A 16,556-nucleotide genomic window follows, 5' to 3' on the forward strand; every position below is an offset into this window, starting at 1 on the left:
CTATGACATGTGACATATGTTACCCCGTAACATGATAACTAAGCATGTACATGGTCCAAATTATTCCTTTTTAAAACCCTGTTAACTAATAATTTGCATCACTTTTTACCAAAATTGGAGCAACTTTAACTTTTGGCCACTGTACCAACTGCAACTGACATTTATCACCATTCTTGCTGATTTTACCCCATAACTCCAGAACATTCAGTCATAGATAGCCCAAACTATACCTTTTTGAAATCTTTATGATCAGCCAAATAATGTGGCGTAATTTTCAATATGATTGGAGCATCTTTTAATTTTGACCCCTGAGTAATTCTTCAGTTGACCCCTACCTGGCCGCCTACTGAAAATTCAAGTGGCCGTGATTGTATCACCATTTGCAGGATTCCGTTCTAAATATCCTCTTATCTGCTGCACTATCACTTGAAAACAGGGCTGAAAAATTTAATTTCTTCTTTGGCTGTCATTCCTGATAGGTGCATACTTTCGGTAGTTCACTGTCTCAGCAGTTGCTTTCCTGTGATTTGAACCTGTTCCCCGCATTTTAATTATTGACCTCTAAAAGGCGGAGGCCTGTGTTTTTGTCTGTCTGCTTGCCTCAGTTATGTTTTAGCAAAATGAATCATATCAGCAGATTGCTGCATAGTTGAGCTGCATCGTCTCAGGTGTGTTATTTTCTGTTCTTTGTGAGTCTCATTTGTGCACAGGATGTTTACACATCTATCAACATGTTCCCGTAGCACCGTCTGTAGCAAAGGGCTTGGTTTTAGTCCCTCATTTACAGTTGCATGTCGCTGGGAGACAGCCAGCGTGTTTCTGCAGGAACGATAGAACAGGTTCGTGGCAGGGATCTGACCCCTGTGACCCCTCCAGCCGAGATTGTCTTCTTTTCTTGACTTTTTTTTTGTTTTTTTGGTTTGGTGGGTGTGAGTGGGCGTGGCGGCAGAGAAAGATTTAATGAGGAGTCCCACTTCGTAAGATTGTCTACAAAGTGAAGATTAGGGTTAGATCTTCCTTGATGAATTAAACATCAAGTCCTCAGTAACCCATATCCAAGGACGGGAAGACGCTCCAGGCTGGAAAAATAGATAAAAAATTTTAGTGAGTAAGCACATTCAGTGATTTCTTTTTAAAAGTCGCATTGCTCATTTTTACTTGCTTTAATGAACTGCCTGTAATGCAACATGGTTTTTGTGATAACATGCAGAGACCTCCCTGTATCAGCCTCACACTCACAGGTTCCTGACAGAATAATTCAAACACTTCCCAATGAATGACTTTGAAGTACTGGAACTGAATTACTGTTGCATAGACTTCTGGGTCGTATCAGGCTGAAAAACATCATTTCGTTTTTTTTTTCAGTTTGTTCCAAGCAGAATCTGTATTTTAATTTTTCCATTTTGAAGTTCCTCCTAAAAATTATCATTCAAGAATCGGTTGGTTTTCATTGCTGCTGATCACCTCTGCAGGTAATTTCATAAATGATCAGGATTTCGAGGGGAGGAACTTACCTCCTGAGATGATCATTCAAGAGCTCATGGAGTCATGAGGTCACTGAACAGATGTGTTTGGTGATGTCTTTGGGGAGGTGATAGTGTAGTGTTTAAGCAGTGGGCTTAAGACCAGAGGATCCTCAGTTCAAATCTCTTTCTGGTTGAAAAATCACTAAAGGCCCTTCGGCAAGGTCCTTAATCACCAAGGTGCTCCCGGGGTGTAGTGAGCGCCTTGCATGGCAGCACTCTAACATCAGTGTGTGTATGGGTGAATGTGAGGCATTACCTTAAAGTGCTTTCAGCTTCTGATATAGATGGAAAAGCTCTATATAAATGCAGTCCATTTGCAGGAGACTGAAGGTGCTGGTGCTTCCTGTCTTACTGTGTGGTTATGCGATTGGACAATGACCAATGACCTAAGACAATGACGTTTCTTTCGAGGATCCTTGGGTGCCTCTAGAATGAGTTTGTATCACAGTGGTTACTCCGGGAAAGTCAGATAGATGAGGAGTATCACTTGCATGATGAGAGAGCGTCAGCTACAACATTTTGGACATGTGGTGCGTTTCTCTGTGCCTGAGTGTTCAGGACCAAGGGAACGCTCACGTTTCATCTGGCTGCAACAGATAGACGGCTGCTTGTGAGTGGTGGGGATAGACCGGTTATCAGTTCCATGGTGGATTGGAAGCAACAAGCTCCTAGACTTGACGTGTTCAGTTTCAAGGAAAATATGAACTGCCTCCAGCCTTGTTAGCAGGCACTGGGTTACAACCAAATGACATGCTGGTCAATAAGACCCTGTGTGACATAACAATATAGACCTTTCATATGTCATAAAATGTCTGTTGATGAAGGCTGTATTTTACCTATGTTGGGCACATTGATTAGCCTAACTGGAGCTAGCTAACTATCTCCTACATTATCTCTCGAAGGAGCTGGTCATTGACTTTGGGAAGTCCAGACCAAGTCCTTGACCAGGTCTGATCGAGGGAGTTGAAGCTGTGGTTGGACAGCAAACTGGAGTGGACAACCCACACCAACCACCTGTCCAGGAAGGGACAGAGCAGGCTGTACTTCCTGAGGAGGCTGCGGTCATTTAACATCTGCAGGAAACGACGTCCGTGGTAGCCAGCGTCCTCTTTTACACCATGGTGTGCTGGGGACCAGCACATCCAAGAAGGACACATCCAGGCTGGGCAAACTGATCAGGTGGGCTGGCTCTGTGGTTGGCATGAAGCTGGTCTCTCTGGTGACGGTAGCAGAGAAGAGAACACTGGACAAACTGCTGGACATTATGGATGCTGCCAGTAACCCTCTGCACACCGTCATCAGCAACCAGAGGATCCTCTTTCAGCCACAGACTGCTCCTTCCAATTGCAGGACCAACAGACTGAAAAACTCCTTTGTCACTTCAGGCCATCAGACTGTACAACTCCTCACTCAGGGAGGAGGAGTAACAGGAAGACAGAGGACGGGAATGAGAGGAACACTAGTAGCCAGTAAACCAGTATTGAACAGTATGTCTGGTATTTATATTGTGTATTTGTATTTATATTTATATTTGCAAACTGTTTTTCTTTTTTCATTTTTGATACTCTGTGTGCTTCTTACCCTGTGTGCTGCTATACAATGCTGCTGGAACCTCAGTTTCCCTGAGGGAGTCTTCCTAAGGGATTAATAAAGTTCTGTCTAATCTAATCTAAACTGTTAGCCTGTCCATCAAACATTGAGGAAGTTGACTTCTAAGACCAACATTTATATGTACATAACACAATATTTGCCTCTTCTGGTTGGAAATGTGCAAACCACACCACATTTCACCAAATTTCTCTCTGTCATGCATTCGCTTTTTTGCAGTTGTGAATCTCGCGCCATCTCGCGGCCCATGACTCACGTGAGAGGTCAGTTTCAGCAGAGTTCCAGTATAGGGCACAATGTAAACATACCTCGTGAAGTATGGACAACAAGACAACATCAGAGCACAGCAGAAGTCCATCACAGGTCCTACACCTCCTCCAGATAACCCTCTCAATTTGGGAGAACGTCATCATCATAATTGCTTGTGAATTCGCTGAATCTACACCATCCACATCCTCGCTAGCCATTGTTTACATGGCTTTGAAATGCCAGAACTCTGCTGGCACTGTGGTGCATTCTGGGAAGCGCAGGGGGATTATGGGAAGCATCATTCGCTGCTTAAATAAGAAGACAGGAAGTTAACTCAGGTCCAAGTTATTTCAAGCATAAAATATAAAAAAATAAACTAAAATGATTTACCAGTTACTATTTTTGCACTTAAACAGCTCTAATTTGATGTTTGTTCCTCGTGATATAGCAGTTTATGGTTTTAGTTCCTTGATCCAGTTCAAAGCCTTTGTCAAAACAAAATGGAAACTCTTTCATATCGTCTCAAATTTGAGCTGTGACCATGACCAAGCCAATTCCTGTGGCATTTATCAGTTCTTGGGTGAATTTCTCATGTCTGTAGAGTAAAAGTATTACATTTTAAATGGGAGGAACCCTAACATGAGCCTGCACAGTTTTTTTTTTCTAGCTTCAGACAGTATGAGAAAAACAACAAAAAAGCCAGTGAAGTCCACTCTCTCGAGCGCTGTTGAGCTAACGGATGCTAACCCAAGTACTACAGAGCCAAGTATTATTCAAGATGTGGAAGCTATGGCTACATCCTCAGAAGAGGGAATATCCACTGGTCCTAACCTCTTTATATTATTTGACGGTGTAAATAGGGCAGTGCAGTCTCGTTTGAACCCCTGTGTGATATTGTGGGATTTGACCACTTCCGAGGACAGCCTGCTGTTGAACAATACAATCATAGCATAACTTCACACGGGAAAATGGTGTACTGTTTTGTTTTCAGCTGCAGTCACCGAAGCAGTTGCGAAAAGCGCAGGGGTTTTTTTTTTTTTTTGGTTCAAAGTGGAGAAGGGAAGACGAGGTAAATGGGAGATGTGTCAGTAAGTGTTAGCCAACACAGCTAACCAGACTAGCTATGTTCTCTTGCCTGCACAATCGCCTCAACATGTTTGAGCTCAGGGTCATAAACAAACCGCGACACGTCCACTTTCTACTACACTTTTTAATGATAGAAACTTACTTTTTTTTTGTCAAAAAGTTAACTCTGCGGACTTTCAAACCAGCCATCGGCCATCTTTGTACTCCTCATAGAAGCTGTGTGAGTGTCCAATCGGAATTGGTTCACCGTCACATGGTTTTCCAAAATCCAATCATAGGGCAGATTTACCTCACATGAAAAGCCAAAGATCGTTTTCAGGAGTGATATGTTACTAGTTGGCCCGTTTGAATAGCCCCCTGGGTGCTCCAATGATTACATACTATTAGTACATACTCACTGTGCACTGCGCCATTACGCACAGCGATCAGTGAAAGCAGACGGAGCAGACGGAGAGCCTCTGATGATAATCTCACGTGCTCAAACAAAGAGTGTGTAACTTTCAGGATTGCTCCACTAGTTTGCATGTGAATGTTACTGGATAACTCTGTTGCTTTCTTGGCATAAAGCACTGTTTACCATATCAATGGAGCGAGGGGGAGGGCCGCTCCTAAGACTGTAAGGAGCCAAAGTGGGCCAAAGTGTGAATGAAAGCTGCTTTAGGAGCAGCACAGACCAGTCCAAAACACAGTAGAAGTAGAAGTTTGTGATGTAACCTTTGTGTAACAGCAGACAGAAATTGCTTTGAGATGAAGACAAACAAAACGCATAGACCATTTTGTATATATTGTTCAAAATGGCATTTGTGTTTATTGTTTGAACCTTTTTGTTGTACAGTCTTTCACACAAGACCTCAAATTACCTTTATAAAGTGTCAAAACAGTTGTTTATTATAGTTTGCTGTGTGTTTTGAATAAATGTGTGTGGAAAATTATTTGCCGCTTTACTTTTTCCTTTCTTATTTTTGATTGTAAACCTTTATTACACTTATAAAACACAACAAAAGCATATATATTATGAAAGCACAGGTTGTCCTGAAAAAAAGAGACATAAAACTGCAGGGAGATGCAGGGAGAGCTGTTAACAACAATAATAAAACATTTATGCCAAGTGAGTGAATGGCCAAAAAATGCCCTTAGACCCCAGAGGGTTTTAAAGTTCACAAAATGCAGTCCTTTCAAATAGCTAACAAACCAGCTCTAGTTTTGTTCATTTTACAAAAATAAAACACAATTCTGTTGACGTACACCATTAATCACCTTTAATTTTACTGTTGTCTATACATCTGTTGAACTGAAAATAAATAATGGCAATTCAGCATAATTAAATGTTTTTTTTAATTGTCACACTTTTGTAAGCCCATAAATGTAAAAATAACTCCAACATGCTCTCCTTAATACTAGCATGATGGACTAGTGGGAAGTTCCCCCTCAGAAGCTACAAAGCTGCATTAAAGAGCTCACCTTTTATGTACATCGTCACAACCTGCAGAGCAGCTGAAGGTTTTGGATTAACCACATTCACCTGTTGGGACCATGATAGTTATATATTTTGGGAGCTCATGTTAAACATCCAAAAAGACCAACAAATAAGTGTCTGTGCAAGTAGCAACAATCCCACTGTTAATAATAGTCCTCAGATAACTTGTTTTAGGCTTGTGTGACTTCGTGTCTGGTGTTGTGTGGGACAGAAGTGGACTGTTCAGCTATTACATCGCTCCTGGTCACCCATCAGTTAAAAAAAGGGGCCCGACCACCAGACAAACACTGAAACCAGAAAAAAAGTTACCTCTGCTATCATCTTTTTTTTTTTTTTTTTTTTTTTTTGCATTAATTGTGCAAAATCTAATGAAGTGACATTTGTTAAACTTGGTGGAAAGGTGGAGCACCGGCTCACAACAAAGCCATTAATTTGTAATCTGGATTTGGTTCAAGGGGTGGATACTGATTTTGATTGTTTATGATGGTCTTGAATCTTTTGAGCCGGTGTCGCAGACCGAACGGTCCCCCTAAAAAGCGGCCCACCCTGATGATGTGGTTCACAGATTAACACCTTGTTTCTACTTCAAACTGCACTCCAGTCATCATCTATCTCAGCGACACATATCTGAACAATCATTTCCATATAAATTCAGCATTATTTCATCATAAAAGGCGGCGGAAGCGATCAGAGCACTGCGGCTAAATGAGTTGCTAGTTGTTGCGTTCACTGCGCATCGGTCATTTCAAAGCATCACAGAATTTTGATGAGTTTCTGCTTAAAACTGTCTTTAGAATGATTTAAGAGGTTTTACCTTTATCATCTTATGGTTAATAATCCCATTAATCCATTTGATTGCTTTGGGTGAAGAGACTCCATCTCAGATGTGCTGCTGTGGTCCAAAATGACGCATGTGCAGATGCAAAAGGCGGACCGATTATTTGGGGTGGACCGTTTGGTTTGTGACAGCGGTTTGCAGAATCAAAGCATTCAGCAATGAAGATGTAAATTTCATGACCACAATATTTGCATTGTGATCATGAAATTTAGTTCAGGAGCAGTTCTGTTGTCAGAAATAAGAGGTGAGTGATCAAAGCTCAGTAATTATGATCAAAGATCACTGATCAGGACTTAAATTCAGTGACTGGGATCTGATCGGAACTTTGATCCTGACTACACTGAACCTGACTTGTGATCAAAGATCAGTATCACTAATTGGGATCAGCATTTTTCATCCAGAATAAAGGTCAGGAGCATGAGCAAAGATGAGTCATCAAGATCAAAGGTCATAATCACAGGTCATCAATGAGAAAACAGCTGAACAATCAAGATTAATGGTGTTCAAGATCCCATGGTTGTCTATTCATTAGTGCAGTTTGGATCAGATTTAGATCATTATATCGATATGTTGAACACTTTATTTATGTGTTCATTTTGGACATTGGCATTCACCAAAGTGGACAAAGGACTGGGATTTAGTTTCGGGCTTAAATGAATTAAAGTGGACTATGCGGCCTTAGATGATGGATGCTCTCTATAAAGTGCACATCTACATTTAGGATGCATTACCTCCATGTCCGTGAGGTTTTTTTTTTTTTTTTAGATATAAACTGCAATATCCATTGAGAGCACTTGGTGACCTACATTAGCTTTCTGAAAAGGCATATAATACAGTATGACTCCTTTTAATAATGTTCTGCAGAACTGCATTTCCTGAAACCTCTTTAAAGGCTGCTAATATCTGCAAATATGACCCAACTTTGTCACAATAATGGAAACTGATTCAGTCATTTCATACTTCCTTCCTGAAGACCACCCGTGGCTCCCCATCTTAGTGATTGCTCTGGATGGAGGTGTTGCTACCTGTTACGGATTCACATCACCAAGCGTATGTGCAAATACAGTGTCTGCAGTTGTGGTTGTGGTGAAATGAGGTAGTGTTTGTGTTGCGTGCAGGCTCAGCTTGTTTCTGTTGTGTACAATGTGTGCATTTGGGTCACTTCATCTGTCATCACTTTTTGCTGCTGCTGCAGCTGGAGAGGAGCAGCAGACCAAGCAGCTTTTTTTATTTGTTTAATGTTTACATTCAGTCCCTATATAAACCTATAAATCTCTATATAACATACACACACATGCACACACATACACACTACATGCATGTGTTCATAGTGCCCTCTATAGGCCAGGACAAGTGTGCGCAGCTCCATGCAGTCAGTCAGGTCCATAAGTATTTGGATAGTGACAGTTTTTGTTCGTTTCTCTCTGTACGCTGCCACAGTGGAGTTGAAATGCAATAATCAACATGTTCATCTTCAATTCATAAAAATGGCTGTAATTCCTAAATCGTTAATGCAATATATTTGTTAATCCCCTTTATAGTAGTGTTCAGAATAATAGTAGTGCTATGTGACTAAAAAGATTAATCCAGGTTTTGAGTATATTTCTTATTGTTACATGGGAAACAAGGTACCAGTAGATTCAGTAGAGTCTCACAAATCCAACAAGACCAAGCATTCATGATATGCACACTCTTAAGGCTATGAAATTGGGCTATTAGTAAAAAAAAAAGTAGAAAAGGGGGTGTTCACAGTAATAGTAGTGTGGCATTCAGTCAGTGAGTTCGTCAATTTTGTGGAACAAACAGGTGTGAATCAGGTGTCCCCTATTTAAGAATGAAGCCGGCACCTGTTGAACATGCTTTTCTCTTTGAAAGCCTGAGGAAAATGGGATGTTCAAGACATTGTTCAGAAGAACAGCGTAGTTTGATTAAAAAGGTGATTGGAGAGGGGAAAACTTATACGCAGGTGCAAAAGATTATAGGCTGTTCATCTACAATGATCTCCAATGTTTTAAAATGGACAAAAAAACAGAGACGCATGGAAGAAAATGGAAAACAGCCATCAAAATGGATAGAAGAATAACCAGAATGGCAAAGGCAGGCTCACCCACTGATCAGCTCCAGGATGATCAAAGACAGTCTGGAGTTACCTGTAAGTGCTGTGACAGTTAGAAGACGCCTGTGTGAAGCTAATTTATTTGCAAGAATCCCCCGCAAAGTCCCTCTGTTAAATAAAAGACGTGCAGAAGAGGTTACAATTTGCCAAACAACACATCAACTGGCCTAAAGAGAAATGAAGGAATATTTTGTGGACTGATGAGCGTAAAATTGTTCTTTTTGGGTCAAAGGGCCGCAGACAGTTTGTGAGATGACCCCCAAACTCTGAATTCAAGCCACAGTTCACAGTGAAGACAGTGAAGCATGGTGGTGCAAGCATCATGATATGGGCATGTTTCTCCTACTATGGTGTTGTGCCTATATATTGCATACCAGGTATCATGGATCAGTTTGGATATGTCAGAATACTTGAAGAGGTCATGTTGCCTTATGCTGAAGAGGACATGCCCTTGAAATGGGTGTTTCAACAAGACAATGACCCCAAGCACACTAGTAAACGAGCAAAATCTTGGTTCCAAGCCAACAAAATTAATGCCTCGCAAATGTGAAGAAATCATGAAAAACTGTGGTTATACAACTAAATACTAGTTTAGTGATTCACAGGATTGCTAAAAAAAAAACAGTTTGAACATAATAATTTTGAGTTTGTAGCATCAACAGCAGATGCTACTATTATTGTGAACACCCCATTTTCTACTTTTTTTTGCTAATAGCACAATTTCATAGCCTTAATAGTGTGCATATCATGAATGCTTGGTCTTGTTGGATTTGTGAGAATCTACTGAATCTACTGGTACCTTGTTTCCCATGTAACAATAAGAAATATACTCAAAACCTGGATTAATCTTTTTAGTCACATAGCACTACTATTATTATGAACACTGCTGTAATTAAAACTAAGCATCTACACGATAAGCAAACAGTGATCGTTACCTCCACCAGTGAAGATGGAGGAGGTTATGGCTTCACCTCTGTCTGTCTGTTTGTTACAAGCCTGAACCCCATAATTTTTCATATGTCATTATGAAATATTTACTGAAGATTCATTTCCTGATAGGCAAGAACTCATTCAGTTTTCAAGGTCATAGGTCAAAGGTCAAAGTCAGCAAAAATCTTGGAAAATTGGAAAAATCCCTATCTTTATTATTAAACAAATTTTCACAAATTCAAAACTCTGTCAAAATAGATCATATTTCTTTCAGATTTCGGATCGTTATATTGGATGGTATCCTTTATCAACAGACAAATCAAAGATCTGATCCAGATTACAGATTTTGTGGCCATTTAAATTTAACATTGAAAATCCCTTTTTATATTATATCTTAATCTCAAACATGCCCCAATCACTCTCATATTTCAAACTGAGGTGAGACTGGGACTCACTATCACCTCACAAAGTTTGATCCGGATCTGATCCGGATTGTGGATTTTGTGGACATTTGAATTTGATATTGAAAAGCCCATTTGATGTACATTTTGCATTATATCTCAATCAAAAGTGCCTCAATCACTCTCATTTTTCTGTTATGGATTTACTAACACCACCCAAATTGGATGGAAGTTTGGATTTTATGCTTGTTTGTGTATCTTTCAGTTATCAGATGGAAACCAAGTGTCAAAAAACATTGACAAATTGTGCATAGCAGAGATGTTCTGTGTATCTGTATCTGAAAAAGAATTCAAAAACTGAAAAAGGAAAAAAAAATGACAACACCACAAAACAACTTTGATTCAAGTGCTTGAAGTAAATACATACTCCTGACATTCTCATCGCATCTAATTTAGCTTTTGAAAAGTCACTTCTAACAGGACTTTGACCTTGAAATTTTTTCCAAGGTAAAAATCTGTGGTGTTGGCGGAGGTTTGCGCTCTATGAGCACAGTGCTCTAGTTTCATTTGTGGCTGTTCACAGAAGCAAAATTACAAAAGTCACCACTGTCCAAATACTTATGGACCTTACTGTTATGTGTCGACGTGGGTTGAGGAGCGGACCTGCGTCTGACGGAACCCAGCGCTAAAACAACCAGAAAGTGGTTCCAATAACAAAACAATTTATTTTCTCCCTTTGGTGCATAACAAAGTGTACAAACAAAAACTGCGTCGGTCTGGCGGAGTGAAGGATGGCACGCTCTCCAGCGCCCAAAAGGATCGAAGCCCGGCGCTTCTGGACCCACGTTCACCGCCAAACACCCCCCAGGTGGACACGACAAACCGACTCTGCGAAGGATAGAAAAGGTGAGGTTAAGTCAGCAGCTACAACTAATATCCTTCAAAAGGCACACACTATCAGCAACACATTCAGGTCCGAATTCAAGCTTTATGTAAATGAGCAGCTTCTCACAACAGGTGGAGGATCATCAGTCCGCATGCCACGGCAGTGAGAAGCGAGCTGCACAACTCTCATCAAAGTTCAAATATACTGCGTAACAAAATACCAAGTTACTATTAACAATTATTCAGATAATCAATCACCTCTGATGTGTGCTGACAGCATGTGTCCCTCACCTGTCCTCCTTCACAGGCATGATGTGTCAAACCCAGGCGCGGTCCTCAGCGTCTCACAAACAAACATCACAAGGTCGAGTTCCCGACAATTCTGCTTGAATCACACATGACTTAAATGCAGAACGCCATCTCATTATCTGCTTCAGCTGAAAGTCTTTAAGGTTGCACGTGAGCACCATCCACAGGTGCTGCACATCATGTTGATGAGGGTGAAGGACTCTTCTGCCAGCACCTTCTCCACAGACAGTAAATCAGTTTGCATACCACCTGGAGAGCAAAGAAAAGGAAAAAACACCAAAATGTCCAGCCAAACCCCCCCAACACACAACACTTACTATTGCATGCCATATATGTTGATTTTTGATGGTTATGTTAAAACATGAACAGAATAGATACATTTCTTTATTTTCCATTTGTTTTTGATATTTTCTGAAACAACGAGCTGTTCTGACTTGAGATAAAAAAAAAATTAAAAAGAAGGTACAATTACAAAACACTTTCTTTTGCAAAAGTGTTTTTAAGTAGCTTGAAATGATGGTGCAACTTAACATTTTAGAAGTGAGTGGTAAAAATTTCTCAGATGCATTTAACAGCCTGATATTCATGCGGATGTCAGAGAAAAGGTTTTGGCAATTATGTGCTGAAACGAGAGCAATTTAGAGCAAAATGAATAATTTCAGGCACAGAGCTGAAAGAAAATCAGCCGGGCAGATGTGAGTGCGTTTCAGAACTATGGACACATACAATGAACATGATTAATGTACATGGAGTGTTTCAGAAGCTGAATTTGGACTGAAAATATTCTGTAAGGGTGTGTGTGTGGGGGGGTGCAGCTCAGCGTAATTTAGTGAGGGTTGGACAGCAGAGGGCGACAATGACATTCAATATTTCTCTGCAGAAACAAACTCATCTCTGATGGTAAAATTTTCTCATGTAAGATGTGCATGAGAAAAATGCATGTGCATATATGTACATATGTGTGTATACAATTCTTATTTTCATAGTATAAGGAGTGGGTATTTAAAAGCCTTGCTTCTGCCCACGCCCTTTCGGTCACACAGGTACTTTGTTGAGTTTTTTTTGTTGTTGTTGATTTGTGTGCCAAATAAATAAATTCATTCATTCATTCAAGTGCAAGTTGTCAGAGATGAAGCACCTTCATTATGTTTGTTGCACATCAGCTGATCACTTTGCATTTGACTGTGCACGTACAAAAGACCTTCTGCACCACTGGACACAAACTTTGATCACAGTGAGGTCACCAGTAGTGTTTTGTGTTATGGCGATGAAGAGTGTCGTCAGAATCTCAGATCTGTCTTCTTCCTCTGTTAGATTGAGAAAGGTAACTCTCTCATTCAGCCTTCTCCTTTTCAGACTCGTTAAATTAATTAGCGAGCTGCTCTGTGACACAAACCTCAGGGTTCTTCTGCACAAACCTTAATTATTTCTGTGTTTTAAACTGTGACCATTTTACATAAAACAGGTTGTGTTTGCTTTGGTTTAAGTAAAATAAGATGATTGAGGTGGTTCGGATGTGAAATGAATAGAGACGTCTGTCTGGTACAATGAGGCTGATTATCAAAGGATGCTGCTGCTGCTGCACTTTATACATTCCACTTGTCATTAAGAGGAACTCTTTCATTGCTTCATTTTAAAGTGATGTTTAAAGTGCCTGAGTTGAAATGGAAACATTTATAAGCGCCCAGTTAGACACAGTACCTCTCCTACAGCTACATAACTGATTACATTTTTTGATTCACCTTTTTAAAAAAGTTGACTTACATAATTATGTTTGCTTTCAGTTTTTCTTGTGTTAGGTTAACAGTATTTTTTTTTTCATCAGCACATTTTGGGTCTGAACAACACTGCTGACATATCTGTAGTTTACAGTGTGTGTGTGTGTGTGTGTGTGTGTGTGTGTGTGTGTGTGTGTGTGTGTGTGTGTGTGTGTGTGTGTGTGTGTGTGTGTGTGTGTGTGTGGCTCATATATCTCTGTGACTGTTTGTCAGATCGACCTCAGCTTTCAGATATGGCTTGCGCCATAACTGAATAATGATGTGCATCCATTATTACGAAAATTTTGGGGATTCATTTTCAAAACCTTTATTTTGACATTAAACCTTTATTTTGGCATTGTAGCATTAGTGCTTCCAATATGGTGCCCCCATGGTGTCTCTGTATGTATATGGATTTCCCGCTAACTTTTATATATATATATATATATATATATATGTATATATATATATATATATATATATATATATATATATATATATATATATATATATATATATATATATATATATATATATATATATATATATATATATATATATGCCTTTAATGGCAGCTGGCATCCAATTTTGTTGCATTACTGCCACCTGCTGTATCAGTCCGTTATAGCAGTACTAAATCCTCTGGTTGAGTCCAGTGTCTTTCAAGTATTTGACAAGCCAACGTTTTCCCCTCTCACTTGACCTTATGGCTGAAATACTTCCTACAGAAACTTCTTTCAGGCCTTACAATTGGTTTCCTTCAGTTTTTACTCTTTAATAGATAAACCATTCAAAATGCTGAGATGTAGTTTGTAAAATAAAATATTTTGAGGGGAAATTAAAACACTGTGCTAAATACTGTACAGGTATATTCACTGGTTATGATTTTTATTATTTTTAAATACTGCAACTGGTGGCATATGGAAGTGCTGCTTTCTGTTGATGGCATGTCACAACCCTTTATTTAGAATTTAGTTGGTCTGGTGGTGGTATTTTGCATTATTATGCAGTATTGATCTGGTGATGGTCTTTTTTTAATTTCAGTATTTTAGCTCCCAGTTTTCTATAGGAATACAAGCTTCCTACGGGTACTGCACTAGTTACCACAAACTGAATAAAAAAGTCAGCCAGAGGTCTAACATTTTGGTAAAGGTCAAGGTTATTGAGGTCAAATGTCAGATTTCTGTAGCTCTTAGTGTCTTCATGCCCACAGGTTCTATTACCTACTTTGATGAGGCAAGTTGAGCCTCGCCTGAAATAGATGGCATTACATTTTAGGGTATATTTGCATAAACAGGGTCGATTTTCTGTTTTTAAAACAGACAGATGGGAAACAGTTAGAAAAACATGCAGCAGCAGCCATCCATATCAGTATTCAAACACGGGGGTGCTGCCAAGTGCTTCAATCCCTCAGCAGGTGTGCACGGATAAAACTTTTAACATGGAGTGACATCGGGTTGTGATTTGCCCTCTAATGAGTGCCGCTGCAGTTTCTGTTTGTTCTATATCAGCACTGATTTTAGAAATGCTGCTTTGAGGTCTGTTTCTGTAAAACATAAGGGGGATAAACAGTTCTTAGCAAACTGCACCCTTTTTTAAGAGACTAATTTGTGGAAACATTTTTATTTCTTGTCATGAAAGTGCATTGAACACTGGGAATGGATGTAATTATAGTGTGTTTTACCGGCATGATGAGGAAATCTGTCGTTTTACTTCAAACACTTCACTGAGCTGGAGTCTTCAGATATCACACATAATTGCAAGCTGCTGGTGTCCTGCAGAGAAGACAGATTACAGTAAATTTATTGATTTCTACCACACAAAAGAGGGATTCCATTATAAAATACAGCCTAAATCAGAATGTTACATATGGAAATTCTCCTTGCTTTTAATTTATTGCATTCATTATTTTAATATTATTACCTCAGCCAAGAAGGTTGTGTTTTTGGTGTCGTCTGTCTGTTAGATCAGGGATTCCAAAAATCTGAAATTAAAAATAACTAAATAAAAATGTCTTCATAATACAGTTTAAAATTACCAAAAAATTAATAAAAATTTATAAATTAATTATTACTTAATAAACAGTCGGCCGTGGCTGTCACTGATCATGCTCCAATTATGTCTCTGGTGCTTTTATTTTGCTGTTCTTGTTTCTACTTCACTTCTGTGGCTTTATTTCATGTTCATGGGCACTCGGGCTTTCAGTTCATGTGCAAGTTCAATTCTACAATTACTGAGTCCTCCATCATTTAGCCTTTTACAGCCTTTTACAGGTGTGCGCCAGCGAGCATGGTGTGGATAAACAGCCATTCATATGAATGTTTAGCCTTTCATGTAAATGAAAGACACCCCCCCCCCCCGCCAGCTATGGGTCTGAAAGATTTACGTCTCCATAAACTTTCAAATCAAGCATGTAATGTACTCACCTCATAGCAAACTCTGTGTTGTGCGTTACAACAAAATCTAGTTATCTAAAGTATTAGAAAACAATATATACGAGGTCTCTTAGATAATAAACCGACCCTTTTATTTTTTTTTTTAACTATATGGATTTGATTGACATGCGATTACACCAATCATGCTTGAACCCTCGTGCGCATGCGTGAGTTTTTTCACGCGTCGGTGACGTCATTTCCCTGTGGGCAGGCCTTGAGTGAGATGTGGTCCCGCCCTCTCGGCTGAATTCCTTTGTTTCACACGCTGCTCGAGACGGCGCGCGTTGCTTTATCAAAAATTTTTCTGGACCTGTGAGGAATATCCGAGTGGACACTATTCGAGAAATTAAGCTGGTTTTCTGTGAAAAGTTTAACGGCTGATGAGAGATTATGGGGTGTTTCTGTCGGTGTAAGGACTTCCCACGCAGCGGGACGTCCTGCAGCGCTTCCAGGCGCTGTCGTCGGCCTGTTTCGAGCTGAAAACATCCTAATTTAAGGCTTAATTCACCCAGGACATCGTGAGAGAACAGAGAAGATTCAGAAGAGGCCAGCATGAGGAATTTATGCGGACATTCCAGTGTTTAAGGACATTTTTTTAATGAAAGACGTACGTGCAAATTCGCCGAGTCGTTTCCGTGACGACTCGGCAAATCTGTGTGCGCCGCAACAGGAAAAACACCTCCGTGTTGAAAACCATTTGTAGAATTCAGGCGGCTTTTAATGGCTTTCAACAAGTGAGTGAGAAATTGTTTAACAGCTTGGGCATGTTCCAACTTGCCCGTTAAGATTTCCAACGGAGGTGTTTTTCCTGCCGCGACCCCCCGCGGTCGGGTCCAGCCCGACATGCGACTCTGCCCGCACGTTCTTTCATTACAAAATGACCGTTAACAATGGAATGTCCGAATAAACTCCTCATGCCGACTTCTTCTGAAAGTTCTC

At 39.9% G+C, this 16,556-nt stretch overlaps 1 protein-coding gene across 1 annotated transcript in view; it reads left to right on the forward strand.

Moving 5' to 3' along the window:
- The window catches only part of slc35f3b (solute carrier family 35 member F3b), a 214,089-nt gene that overhangs the window by 87,474 nt on the left and 110,059 nt on the right, over positions 1 to 16,556 (forward strand). The window lies entirely within an intron of this gene.

This window comes from Thalassophryne amazonica, chromosome 13 (genome assembly GCF_902500255.1).
Source record: "Thalassophryne amazonica chromosome 13, fThaAma1.1, whole genome shotgun sequence".
Lineage (NCBI taxonomy): Eukaryota > Metazoa > Chordata > Actinopteri > Batrachoidiformes > Batrachoididae > Thalassophryne > Thalassophryne amazonica.